The sequence below is a fragment of the Pristis pectinata genome, chromosome 14 (assembly GCF_009764475.1).
Source record: "Pristis pectinata isolate sPriPec2 chromosome 14, sPriPec2.1.pri, whole genome shotgun sequence".
Classification (NCBI taxonomy): Eukaryota; Metazoa; Chordata; class Chondrichthyes; order Rhinopristiformes; family Pristidae; genus Pristis; species Pristis pectinata.
Window position 1 is genome coordinate 10,044,481 of NC_067418.1, and position 18,384 is coordinate 10,062,864.

Consider the following 18,384-nt stretch of genomic DNA (forward strand, 5'->3'; position numbering starts at 1 on the left):
TGGGAGGGTTGCTCATTTTGAGGATGGAGGCTTCTTCTGGAGAATTGGCTTTGAATCCCAGTGAAATGTCTCTTTCAGAACCTTGAGACCTGGTGGTTACAGGTGTCAGTCATTTGATTCTTATATACTATGATCTGTTGTGCTTCTTCAGTCGAATGAACCCAGATTGTGTAGGTACCTGCATGGAAAGTATGCAGAATCTCTTGACCCCTCAAACTAATCTACTTGAGAGAATTCATTATAAATTGGTGGTAAACCTGTGGAAGTTGCTTCTTCCAGAGTTTGTTTCATCTTTTGATTTTCTCGCAGGAACCAACTACCAAATGTTTCTGGATCACTTGTACTTTTCCTTCTATTTTTAGCCCTTATATAACGTGGAATTTGTGTTTGTGTAGAAGTATGGATGAACTGTTGCAAAAAATCACAAAGACCTTGATATTGACATTAATTACTAACTCCATTGTTCTCGGTGGTCGATTATGTTGATTCAGCCTGTAAGAGAATTTCTGATGCCAGTTTAGTGTAACTCTAGCAAACCATTTGGATCATTAAGGACATGCAGGAGTCGGTGGAAAAATCTCCTTGTTCCTACGGTAGATGACAATGCATTTGGATGAAGATTTTTCTGGCTTTTGTTGCAACTGGGCAGCAATTGCTTTTCTGGAGATCCAACAGTTGAATGGCATTACAATCACAGTTTCTATAAGGTGTGATAGGGTGTCTTGCTTTGTGGTGTGAGTTCTGACCACCAGCGCTGACCCTTCATCTCTCCCATCCAATATTATGCAGAATCTCAGGAGGAGATTACAGCCACATGCTGCTGGTCCATTTTACTTGCCCTTTGCAGAACTTTCTCAGAACTCTAGTTGACAAATGATGTGTTGGGCAAGGTGCTCATCGTTGCTATTTTCAGAGGGCAAAGGGTCTTGTCTGTGCATGACTCCTGAATACAAGAAAAGTGGTTCTCTTTCTTAGACTTATGGAAGAAGTTATTACCTTGGGGGGGCAATGCCAAGTATATTGTGTCAATAGCTTGTTAAGGCCACTGTGCAAGGTTCCATCCCATATAACTTCAATGGAAATGAATGCCAAGTGGGCTTACAATAGGGAGCCGTTGCTCATATGTTTTCTCCTCCCCTTGTCTTAAAGTTGATTCAATTCTCTGGGAACAATGGAGTTTTCATTGTGCACTCTACAGAGTGAAGGGTAATCATCTACTTGTGCAAGCTGCTGGAAGCGACTCCATTGAAACACAAAAGGTGTCACCCCTCTCTGAGAACTCTTACTGCTGACACATTTGTGAAAATATTTCTTCAGGATTTGAATATTGCATGATTGCTTTAATTAAAAGTTGCAATGTCCAGTGTTTAATAATATGCTCAAAATTCCTGGAAGATTTATCATTTTAAATTTAAATTATATTGGCAAACACGAGCAGTTCCTTTATATTGGGCAATGCTGCCAAATAAGTGTGAGGATATCATCTGCTTAACTCCCCTGTAGTATCCAATAATATGGCATATGGTTAGTGCTACTAACTAAAGCTGAATTACTCCTGTTTTCATATGTGAACAGGCAACCATTTGCTCACAGACAGCAGCGCAAAATCTCAGTGTTTCAGTTCTTCAGGTGGAATCTGTGCCAACTGTAAACCTGTGCAAGTCTTCCTTGAATTATGAATATTCAATTTACAAATTTCATTCTTTGAGGTGTGTGACTTTGATTTACATTTCTCTTTAATTCACTACCTATAGCAAAGAGTGCAACACTCTCTGCCCATAGCAATACTCTGCACCGTAATACCAACAGTGCACTTCACCCAGCTTTTGCGATTTACAAAATTTTACTTCATGAAACATATTCCAGGAAACTTTGTAAATTGAAGAATGGTTGCAGTTTTCTAAAATAAAAAAAAATCACAAAATGCTGGAATGTTTGGCAAGTCAGGCAGCATCTGTGGGAAGAGAAGCAGAGTTAACATTTCAGGTTGAAGACGCTTTGCCTACAGGCGATAACGTCTTCCCCTGTTAAAAACCGTTCTGTTCCGTCTCTGTGGTGGATCAGCAGGCTGAGACAGTGGAAATGGAATCCTCCTGATCTCTCGCTCTAGGGAAGGTCTTCTGAGCCACAGCAAGATGTTATTAAGGGCATGATGGACCTAGTAACACCACCACTGACAGATGGGGAACCTGATGATGACAGACAATTCCGCTGTTGTATAAAGAAAATGCAAAAGGACTGGGAAGTTTTGTCCTATCGGAATGACAATATTGTCAGTCCAAATGCTGGATAACAGATGATTTACTGTTTTCATTGATGAAAATGTAAATCCTTTCATCAGATGATAAATGAAAAAAAATTGAATTGTCTTTGCAACACTAAAATCCTGTTCCTGTTACTCAGCTGAGTCCAGGGTAATCCACTAAACTGGCAATGTTCATGTTCATAGAACATAGAAAACCTACAGCACAATACAGGCTCTTCGACCCACAAAGCTGTGCCGAGCATGTCCCTACCTTAGAAATTACTCGGCTTACCCATAACACTCTATTTTTCTCAGCTCCATGTACCTATCCAAAAGTCTCTTAAAAGACCCTATCGTATCCACCTCCACCACTGTTGCCGGCAGCCCATTCCACACACTCACCACTCTCTGAGTAAAAAACTTACGCCTGATATCTCCTCTATACCTACTCCCCAGCACCTTAAACCTATGTCCTCTTGTGGCAACCATCTCAGCCCTGGGAAAAAGCCTCTGACTATCCACGCGATCAATGCCTCTCATCATTTTATATACCTCTATCAGATCCCCCCTCATCCTCTGTCGCTCCAAGGACATAACAGTTTCAACATAAACAGTTTCTAATCTGTGATTTGAGATTTTTTTTTGCTCCTCCCAAGTTCTACTGAATGTATCCCCTCTCCTCTGGTTTATAGTTTTAAGACCTTATTTATCTCTGGGCCTGACCAAGACACACTATTGCCCTCTGTATGTTCATGGAAGGTCTTTAAGAAGCTTTGCCATCATGGTAGAGAATCAGATAGCATTACGGTTACGTTACTTTACCTAGAGAGATGAACCAATGATCCAGAGATGTGTTTCAACCCTCACCATGCCAGTTGGGGAATGTAAATTAAATCAGCTGGAATTAGAAACTTAGGATGAGCAGTCATGGCCTACTGGATTGTCGAAAACACCCACATTGTCCATCTCCTGTAGGGAAGGAAACATCATAACCGATGTTTGATGCCAGGCTCAAAGACACACTGATCTGCCCTCCTCAAGGGTGATTAGCTTTGCCAATAAGTGTTGCAGAATGTCCTGATGCAGGGTTTTGACCCAAAATGTCGACAATTCCTTTCCTCCCACAGATGCTGTTTTGACCCGCTGAGTTCCTCCAGTAGATTGTTTGCATTTGCGGTGTCTTGTTCTCCATGGAATGGGATTCATACTTGGGAACTTCCTCATCCATATAGTCTGTTAATTCATCAGGTAAGCTCAGTGAGGAATCAGGGATAGGGAGGAAGTCTCGAAATATAATTTGACATCAACGCACTTCTAGAAAATGTTAATTTGCAAGCTGAATTAACGCACTCACGTTGGACATTGTATATCATCCTGGGGTGATTGCATTGAGTTCGCCTGCTAGATGGAGCATGAGTTAGCAGAGGATTAAATGCAGTGAAGAAGATAAAGTTAATCCGTGATTGTTTTCCAGCCAGCCCACAGCTGTCTGTGAGTAAATGAGAGACAGTGGAGGATTATAAAACATCTGCTGCAGGGCAGCACTTGTGCCTTCGGTAACATGGAGCCAGTCGCAGTAGTGTTCAGTAGGGCTTTAGTGACATTCCTAATTATGTTGCTGACAAAGTTAAATATATGGAAAGATGAGAGGCTTGTAATTATTGCAAGGTTAACCAAGGCCTTCCGGCTTTGATGTGATGTCGCTTCTTTAGATGGGATGAATTTGACAAAGGGATTTAGCTGTCATGGGTTGTGCTTCCTCTTCCCATGGACCAGGTTTGTTGCCCTCTTGTTGTCCTCTCAGTAGCTGTGGGTGATAAGCTGCAGTTTTGTTGTTGCTCGGTTTTCTTGCTTTGCTTTGGTTGTGTCGTGATAGCTTTGGTTGTGAGACTGATTTCAACCGCTTTCCCAGTGGTGTGACATGACGGTGAAACTTGAATGACAAGTTTCTTGTTTCTCCAGAACGCAAATCAGAGCTCTGCCATGTTTCACAACTTAAAACACTGTGCCACATGTTTGATGGAACAATCGGAATAATAAAATACTTTGCTGAATAATTGGAGTAATAAAATACTTTGATGTTTTGATTTGGACAAACTTCTGTGTTAAAAGGAACGAAAGCTTTGTGATTACCAGGTTACTTTTACAAGTGGGAAGGTGTGAGATTGTTAATAACCAGATCTAGGCACCTGAACATTTCACAAGAAAATAAGAAGCCAAAGACTGAGTCTGTCTGATTGGGAAATTTTAAGTGATGGCTGCAGAAATTTCCATTTAAGTTAAGTGTGCAGAGGCAACTACTGCAGAAAAGAAGCAGATGCGATGAAAATTGGAACACAGCTGAACTAATGCCATTCATGTTATGTTCCTCTATGCTAAATACTTCAATTTTGGATGACTGGAGTGAGAAATGCATAAAATATTACAACAGTATTTTGACTCTACTTTGTAAGTCAGTCAGTTTCAGAGTCATAGAGACACACAGCATGGAAACAGACCCTTCGGCCCATCGAGTCCACATTGATCATCGCCCACCCTTTACACTAATCCTACATTACTCCCATTTTATTCTCCTCATTGCCATCAACTCACCCCAGACTCTACCACTCACCCACGCTCTGGGAACAATTTACAGTGGGCAATTAACACACTGACCTGTACACTGTTGGGATAAGGGAGGAAACCGGAGCAGTCAGACGAAGTATGTACAAAGTCCACACGGACAGGAGTGAAACTCACACAAAACTCTGTCCTTCCTTTCAATCATCAACCCCTCCTATCCTGATGCATCACGGGTTCGTTTGGCAACTGCTCTGCCCAAGACTGCAAGAAACTGCAGGGAGTTGTGGACACAGCTTAGCACACCATGAAAAACAGCCTCTCCTCCATGAACTCTGCCTACACTTCTCGCTTCCTCGGTAAAGTAGCCAGCATAATCAAAGACCCCTCCCCACCCCGGACATTCTCTCTTCTCCCCTCTCCTCTTGGGCAGAAGATACAAAAGCCTGAAAGCACGTACCACCAGGCTCAAGGACAGCTTCTATCCCAGTGTTCTAAGACTATTGAATGGACCTCTTGTATGATAAGATGGGCTCTTGACCTCACAATCTGCCTTGTCAGGGCCTTGCACCTTATTGTCTGCCTGCACTGCACTTTCTAACTGTAACTGTAACACTATATTCTGCATTCTGTTGTACTACCTTAATGTACTGATATGATGAAATGATCTGTATGGATGGTATGCAAAACAAATTTTTTCACTGTACCTCAGTACATGTGACAATAATAAACCAATTTACCGATTTACCGTGGGCTTTCTGATCTATATTGTCCACTGTACATTTAATTCAGCTTTCAAATCAACATTTTCGGGAAGTGTGTTGATGTCAATCAAATTACATTTAGAGACTTCCTCCTACTGTAACCGCCCCATCCCTGATTGCTCACTGAGCTTACACGATGAGTGAACAAACCCTATAGATGAGAGGATCCAAGTACAAACCCATTCCATGTTCTGCTGGCTGGTCACAGCTATGGTGACACTCGGGCAGAGACTGGCCAGATTTTCTGCTCCTATCTGTTGACTCCCAAGGAAAGCTTGATGTTCCAACCTCTCCATAGTTGTAGCCCGCCCTCTTTTTGTAACCTTCTCCACCCATACAGCCTTTTTCTCTTTGACCCCTTGAGCATCCCTGGTGTTGATCATCTCAATAATGATGGCCATGCCTTCAGCTACCAGCGCCCTCATCTCTGGTTCCCTCCATTAACCTCTCCACCTTCCTGCATTGTGCACCTTCTCCTTCACACTCCTCATGATCACTTGCCCTACAAGCTCTGGATGAGGCTCAGTTTGTTTGTGTACTCCTGAACCGTTCAGTTTGATATGAATGCAAACTATAATGTGTCTTCCTGTTAGCAGGTGGCAACTATCAGAAAAATAGACAAATGTGACCCTGGTATTCATCAATTAAGTAAATGAAAATAGCAACTACGAGAAAGGAATACAAAATTTGTTAAATGTGTCCAAGAGAGTTTTTTGAGACAATATGTAGCTAGTCTGACAAGAGACAGGGCAGTACTCAACATTATCTTAGCCTCATTATAGGAAGGATGTGGAAGATTTGGAAAGGGTGCAGAGGAGATTTACCAGGATGCTGCCTGGTTTGGAGAGTATGGATTTTGAGGAGAGACTAAGGGAGCTAGGGCTTTACTCTTTGGAGAGAAGGAGGATGAAGAGAGACATGATACAAAATATTAAGAGGAGTAGATAGCGTAGACAGCCAGCGCCTCTTTCCCAGGGCACCAGTGCTCAATACAAGAGGGCATGGCTTTAAAGTAATGGGTGGGAAGTTCAAGGGAGATATCAGAGGAAGGTTTTTCACCCAGAGAGTGTTTGGTGCATGGAATGCGCTGCCTGGGGTAGTGGTGGAGGCAGGTACATTGGTCAATTTCAAGAGATTGTTAAATAAGCATATGGAGGAATTTAGAATAGGGGGATATGTGGGAGGAAGGAGTTAGATAGTTTTAGGCGTTGTTTAAAGGTCGGCACAACATGGTGGGCCGAAGGGCCTGTATTGTGCTGTATTGTTCTATGGTTCTAGATGAAATTGGGCAGGTCCTGGAAGTGTTGGTGGAGAAAATCTTTGGTAACACTAACTATAATTCTGTAAGTTTCAAAGTAGTAATGGAAGGGGATAAGGTTGGTCAAGCAGCATCTGAGGAGGCAAAATGAGTAAGTCGATGTTTCAGGTTAAAACCCTGTTTCAGGGCTGAGATGGAAGAGGAAAGATTGCCACGGGGGAGGGGGGAGGTGAAGTAGAGGCTGCTAGATGATAGGTGGAACCATATGGGGAGGGGACAACCAGAACAGCTCACAGAGACAGAAAGAGTTCAGGGCTAACATGTTCCATTAAGGGTGAAAGACAAAGATGGCAAGCTTAGAGAACCTTGGATGACGAAGGATATCAGGAAAGGAAAGAAAGCATACGACAGGTATAGGCAATGGCAATCGAGTGAGTTCCTTGAGGAATATAGAGGGTGTAGGAGAGAAATTAAGAAAGAAATTAGGAGTTCACAGAGAGGCCCTGAAACAAGATTAAGGAGATTCCAAAACATTCGATAAGTATATTAGGAGCAAGAGGGTAGCTAGGGAAAGAGGGATCAAAGAGGTCATCTGTGTGTGGAGCCAGGAGATGTGGGCAAGGTCATAAATTAATACTTCTTATCTGTATTCACCAAGGAGAAGGACATGGAAAATTGTGAATTCATGGAGATAGGGATGTTGATAGCCCGGAGCACGTCAGTATGAAGAAGGTGGAGGTGTTAGATTTCTTGGAATGCCTTAGGGTGCATAAATTCCCGGAGTTAGATGAAATCTGTCCCAGGATGATATAGGAAGCAAAGGATGTGATGGCTGGGACCCTGACAGAGATTTTTGCACCTTTGTTAGCCACAGATAAGGGACCAGAAGATTGGACGATAGCTAAAGTTGTTCCTTTAATTAAGGAGGGCAGCAGCGATAAGCCAGGTAAATACAGGCCGGTGAGCTTATGACTGCAGTTGGGAAATTACTGGAGAAAATTCCAAGGGATAGGACTTATGTACATTTGGAAAGGCAGGGCTGATCAGTCAGCAGGGCTTGTGTGGGGTGAAATCCTGTCTCATTGATTTGATTGAGTTTTTTGAGGAGGTAACCAAGAAGATTGGTGAGAGTAGCTTGGTAGATGCTGTCTTTGTGGACCTTAGTGAGGCATTTGACAAGTGCCAGCTGGTGGGCTGGTCCAGAAGGTGAATGCACATGGGATCCAAGGTAAGCTGGTGAATTGGCTCGGTGATAGGAGGCGGAGGGTGACGGTGGAAGGATGCTTTTTTGATCGGAAGTCCATGAGCAGTGGTCTACCACAGGGATCTTCTTTTTTGTGATATATATTAATAACCTGGACGTCAATGAAAGGGGTATGATTGGTAAGTTTGCGGATGACACGAAAATCGGGGGTGTTGTGATGCACCTTACTGTCTACCTGCAATGCACTTCCCTGTATTCCCTGTACACTTTACTCTGTATTCTGTTATTGCTTTTATCCTGTACTGCCTCAATGCATTCTGTAATGAATTGATCTGTATGAACAGTATGGAAGACAAGTTTTTCACTGTACATCAGTACAAGTGACAATAATAAACCAATACCAAAACCAATACCGAGGAACTTAAGAAAGAAATTAGGAGAGCACAAGGAGGCCCTGAAATATCCTTGGCAGGTAAGATTAAGGAGATTCCAAGGCATTCCACGAGTTGTCTAAGGCTACAGTGGGATATAGGTCAGATGAAACATCGGGTAGAGTGTTGGCAGATGGAATTTAATCCCGACAAGTGCGAGGTGATGCATTTTGGGAAGTCAAATGAGGGCAGTAAATAGGGTTTAAGTCTGTTGTTCCCTGAAAGTGGCAACACAGGTACATAGGTTGGTGAAGAGGGCATATGGCATGCTTGTCTTCATAGGTCAAGGCATAGAATATAGAAGTTGGAACATTATGTTGCAACTGTATAGAACACTATTTGGGTCGCACTTGGAATATCGTGGACAGTTCTGGTCACCACACGACAGGAAGGATGTGGTCGCACTGGAGAGAATGCAGAAGGGATTCACCAGGAGGTTGTCTGGATTGGAAGACTTTAGTTATGGGGAGAGATTGGAAAGGCTGAAACAGACATAAAATACTGGAGGAACTCAGCAGGTCAGGAGCATCTATGGAAGGAGATGAACAGGCTGGATAGGCTGGACTTGTTATCCCTGGAGCAAAGAAGGTAGAGGGGTGACTTAATAAAGTATATAAGATTATGAGTGGAATAGACAGGGTAGTTAGTAGAACTTTTTCCCATGGTAGGGGTACCAAAAACAAGAGGACGTAGGTTTAAGGTGAGAGTTTAAATTTAAATGTTTAAAAAGGGATAGATCTCAATACAAACAACACAAGCCGTGCGCCGTTGTTTGCAATGATCAAATCATCAGGGTCCAATGTCACTCAATGTTTCGGGTTACTGGGTCTGGGCATCTCTAGTAAGGCCAGTAGTTATTGTCCATCCTTAATTGCCCTTGAGATGGTGATGGTGAGTTGCCCTCTTGAACCGCTGCTGTCCTTCTGGTGAAGGTGCTCCCATGTTGCTGTTGGGGAGGGAGTTCCAGGATTTGGACCCGACAGTGGTGAAAGAACAGTGGGATTTTATCAAACAGACTGGGAGAGTGGTGGGATGGGAGGGGGCAGCCTTAGCACAGTCCATCCCCGGCTTAAATATTAAACACGTTAAAAGGTGTGGTTGATATTTGGAACGCATTGCCAGAGGAGTTAATGGAATCAGATATAATCACTATGTTTAGGAGATATTTAGACAAGCACTTGAATAGGCAAGGCATAGAAGGATACAGACCGACAGACAAATGGGATGAGTGTAGGTGTACAAAAAGGTCGCCATGGAGGTTATGGGCCGAAGGGCCTGTTACTGTGCTGTACAACTCTATGACAATCCAAAAGCTGCATGGGAACTCCATCTCCTTCAGGTTCTCCTCCCAGTTTGACATCATCCTGACTTGTAAACAGCGATGTGTACAGGAATTTAAATTTCGCCAAGTAGTGGGGCCCTTTAAACTGACACATACTATCCATAAGAGGCATAGTTCGAGTGGACAGTCAGAGACTTTTTCCCAGTGTGACAATGGCTAACACAAGGGGACATAATTTTAAGGTGATTGGAGGAAGGTATAAGAGGGATGTCAGGGGTAAGTTTTTTTTCACAGAGAGTGGTGGGTGTGTGGAACACACTGCCTGCAGAGGTTGTGGGGGCAGATACATTAGGGACATTTAAGACACTTTTAGATAAACACATGAATGATAGAGAAATGGGGGGGGTTCCGTGGGAGGGAAGGGTTAGATAGATCTTAGAGCAGGATAAAATGTCGGCACAACATTGTGGGCTGAAGGGCCTGTACTGTGCTGTAGTGTTCTATGTTCTATAACTTTGTGTGTGTGTGTGTGTGTTCCTTTAACGTGTTTAATATTTAAGCCGGGGATGGACTGTGCTAAGGCTGCCCCCTCCCATCCCACCACTCTCCCACTCTGTTTGATAAAATTTCATCGTTCTTTCACCACTGCCGGGTCTAAATCCTGGACCTCCCTCCCCAACAGCAACATGGGAGCACCTTCACCAGAAGGACTGCAGTGGTTCAAGAGGGCAACTCACCATCACCATCTCAAGGGCAATTCAGGACGGGCAATAACTACTGGCCTTACTAGAGATGCCCAGACCCAGTAACCCGAAACATTGAGTGACATTGTACCTTGACGATTTGATCATTGCAAACAACAGCGCACGGCTTGTGTTATTCGTATTGAGATGTAAGTGTGTGTGTTCTGTTTATGAAAGGTGAGTTTATTTTAGCTGGGTGCTGATGCTGATGCATTATGCTGCTTGCGACTGCTCTAGAATTGCCCTCAGCCTGCAGGAGGTTCAGTTGTCTTCATGTGTTATTCTTAGCTCCATGTGCTGTCATCAAGTTCCCGTCTGCACTATTTTAAGGTGCCTGTTGGCCCGGTTAAAGGTAAAAGAGAATCGACTCCCACATTTCACAAGATCACAAGATAAGGGAGCAGAAGCAGGCCATTCGGCCCATCGAGTCTGCTCCAAGGAAAAGGGAAAAAGAAATGGGGTGGGAAAAAAAGAGAGAGAGAAAAAAAAACTATTCTAATCCCATTTGCCAGCCTTATCCCCATATCCCTTGATACCCTGACTATTTAGATATCTGTCTATCTCCTCCTTGAATACCCCCACTGATCTGGCCTCCACTGCTGTGCGTGGCAAGGAGTTCCACAATTTCACCACCCTCTGGGTAAAGAAACTTCTCCTCATCTCTGTCTTGAAACTGTACCCTCTAATTCTAAGATTGTGCCCTCTGGTCCTGGACACGCCCACCAAGGGAAACAGCCTAGCCACATCTACTCTATCCTTACCTGTCAACATTTTAAATGTCGCTACGAGGTCCCCTCTCATCCTTCTGTACTCCAGCGAGTACAGTCCAAGAGCCGACAAACGCTCATCATACTTAAGCCCTTTCATTCCTGAACCAAATCCTTCATGACCCTGCAGTTTAACTCTGCTCAAGTCAATTCAAAAGCATAACTGCTGAGAAAAGGTGAGCTTTTGGTGCAGATCATTAAAAAGGCTTTAATTGGTAATTTGTTTATTATTGTCACATGTACCAAGATACAGTGAAAAACTTTGTTTTGCATGCCATCCAGGCAGATCATTTCAAAACATAAGTACATCGAGGTAGTACAAGGGAAAAGCAATAACAGAATGCAGAATATAGTGTTACAGTTGCAGAGAAAGTGCAGTGCAGGTAGACAATAAGGTACAAGGGCCATGATGAGGTAGATTGTGAGGTAAATATCGGGCTTTATATCAATGGCACTGAAGAACTGGTGCCACAGCAGTATAATATCCCTAACATACTCCCAGATTCTTTAAGTCCATATAATGAAAGTCATAAACCCTAGAACATAATTGTAAATTAATAGAATGTGGAAAATTATCATAAGTTCATAAGTGGCAGATGGAGTTCAACATGGAAAAGTGTGAAGTGATACACTTCGGGAGATCGAATTTGAAGGCAGAATACAAGGTTAATGGCAGAACTCTTAGCAGTGTGGAGGAACAGAGGGATCTTGGGGTCCATGTCCATAGATCCCTCAAGGTTGCCATGCAGGTTGATAGGGTTGTTAAGAAGGCTTATGGAGTGTTGGCCTTCATTAGTCGGGGTATTGAGTTCAAGAGCCATGAGGTAATGTTGCAGCTCTATAGAACTCTGGTTAGATCACACTTGGAGTATTGTGTTCAGTTCTGGTCGCCTAATTATAAGAAGGATGAGGAAGCTTTGGAGAGGGTGCAGAGGAGATTTACCAGGATGCTGTCTGGACTGGAGAGCATGTCTTATGAGGATAGGTTGAGTGAGCTGGGGCTTTTCTCTTTGGGGAGAAGGAGGATGAGAGGTGACTTGATAGAGGTGTATAAGATGATAAGGGGCATAGATCGAGTGGACAGTTAGAGACTTTTTCCCAGGGTGAAAATGGCTAACACGAGGGGACATAATTTTAAGGTGATTGGAGGAAGATATAAGGAGGATGTCGGGGTAGGTTTTTTAGTTTGAGAGTGGTGGATGTGTGGAACACACTGCGTGCAGAGGTTGTGGAGGCAGATACATTAGGGTCATTTAAGAGACTCTTAGATAGGCACATGAATGATAGAGAAATGGGGGGCTATGTGGGAGGGAAGGGTTAGAGATCTAAGAGCAGGATAAAACGTTGTGGACCGAAGGGCCTGTACTGTGCTGTAATGTTCTATGTTCTATTAAGTTTCACCGACCAAGTTCGATGGCTTGGGTTAGGGTGGCACAGTGCTACTACAGTTAGTGCTGCTGTCTCACAGCTCCAGGGACCTGGGTTCAGTCCTGACCTCGGATGCTGTCCATGCAGCATTTGTAAGTTCTCTCTGTGACCATGAAGGTTTCCTCTGGGTGCTCCAGTTTCCACCCAGATCTCAAGGACATGAGGGCGGGTTGATTGGCCACTGTAAATTACCCCGTCGTGTAGGTTAGTGGCAAAGAGAATCAACAGGGAGTTGACAGGAATGTGTGAGGAAGAATAAGTTGCAAAGGTGGAAGGAAATAAGGAGAGGAATGGGACTGATGGGATCACTCCTCAATGGGCCAACTGGCTGCCTCCTGTGTGATTATAAGATGATGACATTTACCTTTAGAGATGGTTACTTCCCTGTTGCACAAGTGCAAACAGGGGATGGGGAGGGTGCAACATAGAACACTACAGCACAGTACAGGCCCTTCAGCCCACGATGTTGTGCCAACATTTTATCCTGCTCTAAGATCTACCTAGCTTTTCCCTCCCACATAGCCCTCCATTTCTCTATCATTCATGTGCCTCTCTAAGAGTCTTTTAAATGTCCCTGATGTATCTGCCTCCATCACCTCTGCCAGCAGTGCGTTCCACCCACCCACCACTCTCTGTGTAAAAAACTTACCCCTGACGTCCCCCAATCACCTTAAAATTATGCCCCCTTGTGTGAGCCATTTTCACCCTGGGAAAAAGTCTCTGACTGTCCACTCGATCTATGCCTCTTATCATCTTGTACACCTCTATCAAGTCACTACTCATCCTCCTTCTCTCCAAAGAGAAAAGCCCGAGCTCACTCAACCTCTCCTCGAGAAGACAAGAATGTGTACAGTCCCCTACCAATACAAAAATCATCAAAAGAAGTTTGTTGCTATGGACATGGAATACAGGTGGATGAGGTCTTCCAAAATCTGGCCTATTTGAATTTATGTGCACACCTTGCTGTTGTGGAAGGCGTGTATTGTCACTGCATACTCAAGGGGACTGGACCATGCTGTAAATCAGTATCAAACTGACCATACTTATTTCACGTTAATTCAAACTGCATGCTTTTTTTTTCTTGTATTATGGTCACAACATCATTTGTATCCGTGTAATTATAGTTTCTGAACTGTAGAAACAAAGAAAATCTCTGATACACAAGGAGGCCATTTGACCCACTGCTGGTAAAGGACCTGCCCAGTCTAATCCCAGCTTCCAGCATTTGATCTGTAGCTTTGCAAATCATGGTTCTTCAGGTATCCATCCAGGTAGAGTTCCTTCTCCATAGAAGCTGCCTGACCTGCTGAGTATTTCCTGCATTTTCTGCTTTAATCCTAGTTTTAAGTAATTTGGGATAGAAATTCAACCACAGTCCCTTATGGTAAATATGGTTGGGTGCTGAATACTTTTCCAAATTCAGGTACCTGAAGTTAATGGAGATATATGTCAGAAAGAGGTACTGCTTGCAGATGTATTCCACTGAACATTTAGCTCAAGTGAGCAAGGATACATTTCTACTGCTTACTGCCTCAACTTCCATGAGTGTTAAAAACTCAAAAGCCCCTCCAGGTGCTTTAGTTTCCTCCCACATCCCAAAGATGTGAGGGTTGGGAGGTTAATTGACCACCCTAAATTGTGGGACTAATGTAGGATTAGTGTAAATAGGTCATAGAGCCATTGAGCAATGCAGTGCTAATACAGGCCCTTTGGCCCAACCAGTCCATATCGACCATGGTACCCACCCAGCTAGTCCCAATTTCCTGTGTTTGCCCATTTCCCTCTAGGTTCCGCCCCTCCATGTACCTATCCAAGTGTTTCTTAAATGGTGGTTGATGGTGGGAGCGGAGTTGGTGGGCTGAAGGGCCTGTATCTCTCGCTGACTATATGACACTCTGGTAACCATGTGGTCTGTCCTTGTCGCAGTCTCTGTTCCTCTGTTGATACAGTGGGAGGTAAATCAAACAATGAAGAGGTTTCTGAAGCTGGTCAAGAATTGGCAGGAGAGAATGGGTGAAATGGAAATGTACGGATCTTTGCAAAGGCCAGGAGGTGACCTGAGATCAGAAGCAGTTGTGGAGACTGGTGCCAGAATAATGATCAGCATGCCAAGGAACTGGGGAAAATATATAATAAAGAATTAAATGAAATATATCAGATATTTGGCTCAACAGTTCTATTACAGTCCATGTCGCGTATAGTCACAGCATGAAAACAGGCTAAATCTGTGGCAGCCATCAAAGCACCCATTTACACTAATCCCACACTAAACCCATGTTACTACCCCCCAGATTCCAGCACTCACTTACATACCAGGGGCAATTTACAGTGACTAATTAACCGATTGGCATCAGTGGTCAGGATTGAAACCGCTCTTCTAGTTGCACCATTGCGCCACCCTTCTTAGAGTCAGAGAGTAAAATAACACAGAAGCAAGCCCTTTGGCCCAACTGATACATGCCGACCAAGATTCCCATCTAAGCTAGTCCCATTTGCCAGCATTTAAAAACATAAGAACATTACAGTACAATACAGGCCCTTTAGCCCACGCTGTTTTGCCAACATTTTATCCTGCTCAAATATCTATCTAACCCTTCTCTCCAGCATTGCCCTCCATTTTTCTATCATTCATGTGTCTAACTAAGAGTCTCTTAAATGTCCCTAATGTGTCTGCCCCCACAACCTCTGCTGGCAGTGCGTTCCATGCACCCACCACTCTCTGTGCAATAAAAAATAAATCTGACATCCCCCTTATACCTTCCTCCAATCACCTTAAAATGTCCCCTCGTGTTAGCCATTTTCACCCTGGGAAAAGGTCTCTGACTGTCCACTCGATCTATGTCTCTTATCGTCTTGTACACCTCTATCAAGTCACTTCTCATCCTCATTCTCTCCAAAGAGAAAAGCCCCAGCTCGTTCAACCTCTGCTCATAAGACATGGTAAATCTCCTCTGCATCCTCTCTAAAGCTTCCACATCCTTTCTATAATGAGGCAACCAGAGCTGAACATAATACTCTTAAGTGTGATCTAACCAGAGTTTTATAGAGCTGCAACATTACCTTGCAGCTCTTGAACTCAATACCCTGACTAATGAAGGCCAGCACACCATACGCCTTCTTAACAACCCTATCAACTTGCGCGGCAACCTTGAGGGATCTATGGACATGGACCCCAAGATCCCTCTGTTCCTCCACACTGCTAAGAGTTCTGCCATTAACCTTGTATTCTGCCTTCAAATTTGATCTCCCAAAGTGTATCACTTCACACTTTTCCGTGTTGAACTGCATCTGCCACTTCTCAGCCCAGCTCTGCTTCCTATTAATGTCCTGTTGTAACCTGCAGCAACCTTTTACACTATCCACAGCACCGCCAACCTTTGTGTCATCTGCAAATTTACTAACCCACCCTTCCACATCCTTATCCAAGTCATTTATAAAAATCACAAAGAGCAGGGGTCCCAGAACAGATCCCTGCGGAACAACACTGGTCACTGACCTCCAGGCCGAATACGCTCCATCTACCACTACCATCCGTCTTCTATGGGCGAGCCAATTCTGAACTCACACAGCCAAGTTTCCCTGGATCCTATGCCTCCTGACTTTCTGAATGAGCCTTCCATGAGGAACCTTATCAAATGCTTTACTAAAATCCATGTACACCACATCCACTGCTTAACCTTCATCAATGTGCTTTGTCACATCCTCAAAGAGTTCAATCAGGCTTGTGAGGCATGACCGGTAGTGTAGTATAGCGATTTGCGTTACGTTATTACAGTGCCAGTGACCTGGGTTCAATTCCGGCTGCTGTCTGCAAGGAGTTTGTATGTTCTCCCCATGACTGCATGGGTTTCCTCTGGGTGCTTCGGTTTCCTCCCACATTCCAAAGACGTACGGGTTAGGAAGTTGTGGGCATGCTATGTTGGCGCCGGAAGTGTGGCGACACTTGCGGGCTGCCCCCAGAACACTCTGTGCAAAAGATGCATTTCACTGTGTGTTTTGATGTACATGTGACTAATAAAGAAATCTTATCTTATATTACAAAGCCATGCTGACTGTCCCTAATCAGCCTATGCTTCTCCAAATGCCCATAAATCCTGTCTCTTAGAATCTTCTCCAGTAATTTGCCCACCACTGAAGTAAGACTCACTGGCCTATAATTCCCAGGGTTATGCCCACTCCCATTCTTGAACAAAGGAACAACGTTTGCCACCCTCCAATCATCTGGCACTACTGTGGCTAGTAATGATGCAAAGATTATCACCAAAGGCTCAGCAATCTCTTCCCTTGCTTTCTATAAAAACCTTAGATATATCGCGCCTGGCCCCGGTGACCTATCTATCATAATGTTTTTCAAAAGTTCCACCACATCCTCTTTCCTTACGTCAACATGCCCTAGCGTATCAGCCTGTTGTACGCCATCCTCACAAACGTCAAGGTCTCTCTCAGTGGTGAATACTGAAGCAAAGTATTCATTAAGGATCTCCCCTACCTCTTCCAACTCCAGGCAAATGTTTCCTCTTTTATCCCTGATTGGATAAAAGATCCAATCAGGGATAAAAGTCCCCGGGGCCTGACAGAATATTCCCCAGGCTGCTTCGTGAGGTGAGGGAGGAGATTGCTGAACCGTTGGCTAGGATCTTTGCGTCCTTGCTGTCCACGGGGATGGTATTGGAGGGTGGCAAATGTTGTCCCCTTATTCAAAAAAGGTAGTAGGGATAGTCCAGGGAATTACAGACCAGTGAGCCTTACGTCTGTGGTGGGCAAGCTGTAGAAAGGATTCTAAGAGATAGGATCTATGATCATTTAGAGAATCATGGACTGATTAGGGACAGCCAGCATGGATTTGTGAAGAGAAGATCTTGCCTCACAAGCCTGATAGGGTTCTTTGAGGAGGTGACCAGGAAGATTGATGAGGGTAGTGCAGTAGATGTGGTCTACATGGATTTTAGTAAGGCGTTTGACAAGGTTCCACATGGTAGGCTTCTTCAGAAGGTCAGAGGGCATGGGATCCAAGGAGGCTTGGCCGTGTGGATTCAGAATTGGCTTGCCTGTAGAAAGCAGAGGGTTGTGGTGGAGGGAGTGCATTTGGATTGGAGGGCTGTGACTAGTAGGATCGGTTCCGGGACCTCTACTTTTTGTGATATTTATTAATGACTTAGATGAGGGGGTGGAAGGGTGGGTTAGCAAGTTTGCAGATGACACAAAGATTGGTGGTGTTGTGGATAGTGTGGAGGGCTGTCGAAGCTTACAGAGGGATATTGATAGGATGCAGAGCTGGGCTGACAAGTGGCAGATGGAGTTCAATCCAGAGAAGTGTGAGGTGGTACACTTTGGAAGGACAAACTCCAAGGCAGAGTACAAGGTAAGTGGCAGGATTCTGGGCAGCGTAGAGGAGCAGAGGGATCTGGGGGTTCATATCCACAGATCACTGAAAGTTGCCTCACAGGTGGATAGGGTAGTTAAGAAAGTTTATGGGATGTTAGCTTTCATAAGTCGTGGGATCGAGTTTAAGAGCCGCGAAGTAATGATGCAGCTTTACAAAACTCGGGTTAGACCACACTTAGAGTACTGTGTCCAATTCTGGTCGCCTCATTATAGGAAGGATTTGGAGGCATTGGAAAGGGTGCAGAGGAGATTTACCAGGATGCTGCCTGGATTAGAGAGTATAGATTATGAGGAGAGACTAGAGGAACTAGGGCTTTA

The 18,384-nt window shown here is 44.1% G+C and overlaps 1 protein-coding gene across 1 annotated transcript in view; it reads left to right on the plus strand.

The window, feature by feature from the left end:
• The window catches only part of LOC127577696 (SH3 and multiple ankyrin repeat domains protein 2-like), a 705,938-nt gene that overhangs the window by 82,013 nt on the left and 605,541 nt on the right, over positions 1 to 18,384 (plus strand). The window lies entirely within an intron of this gene.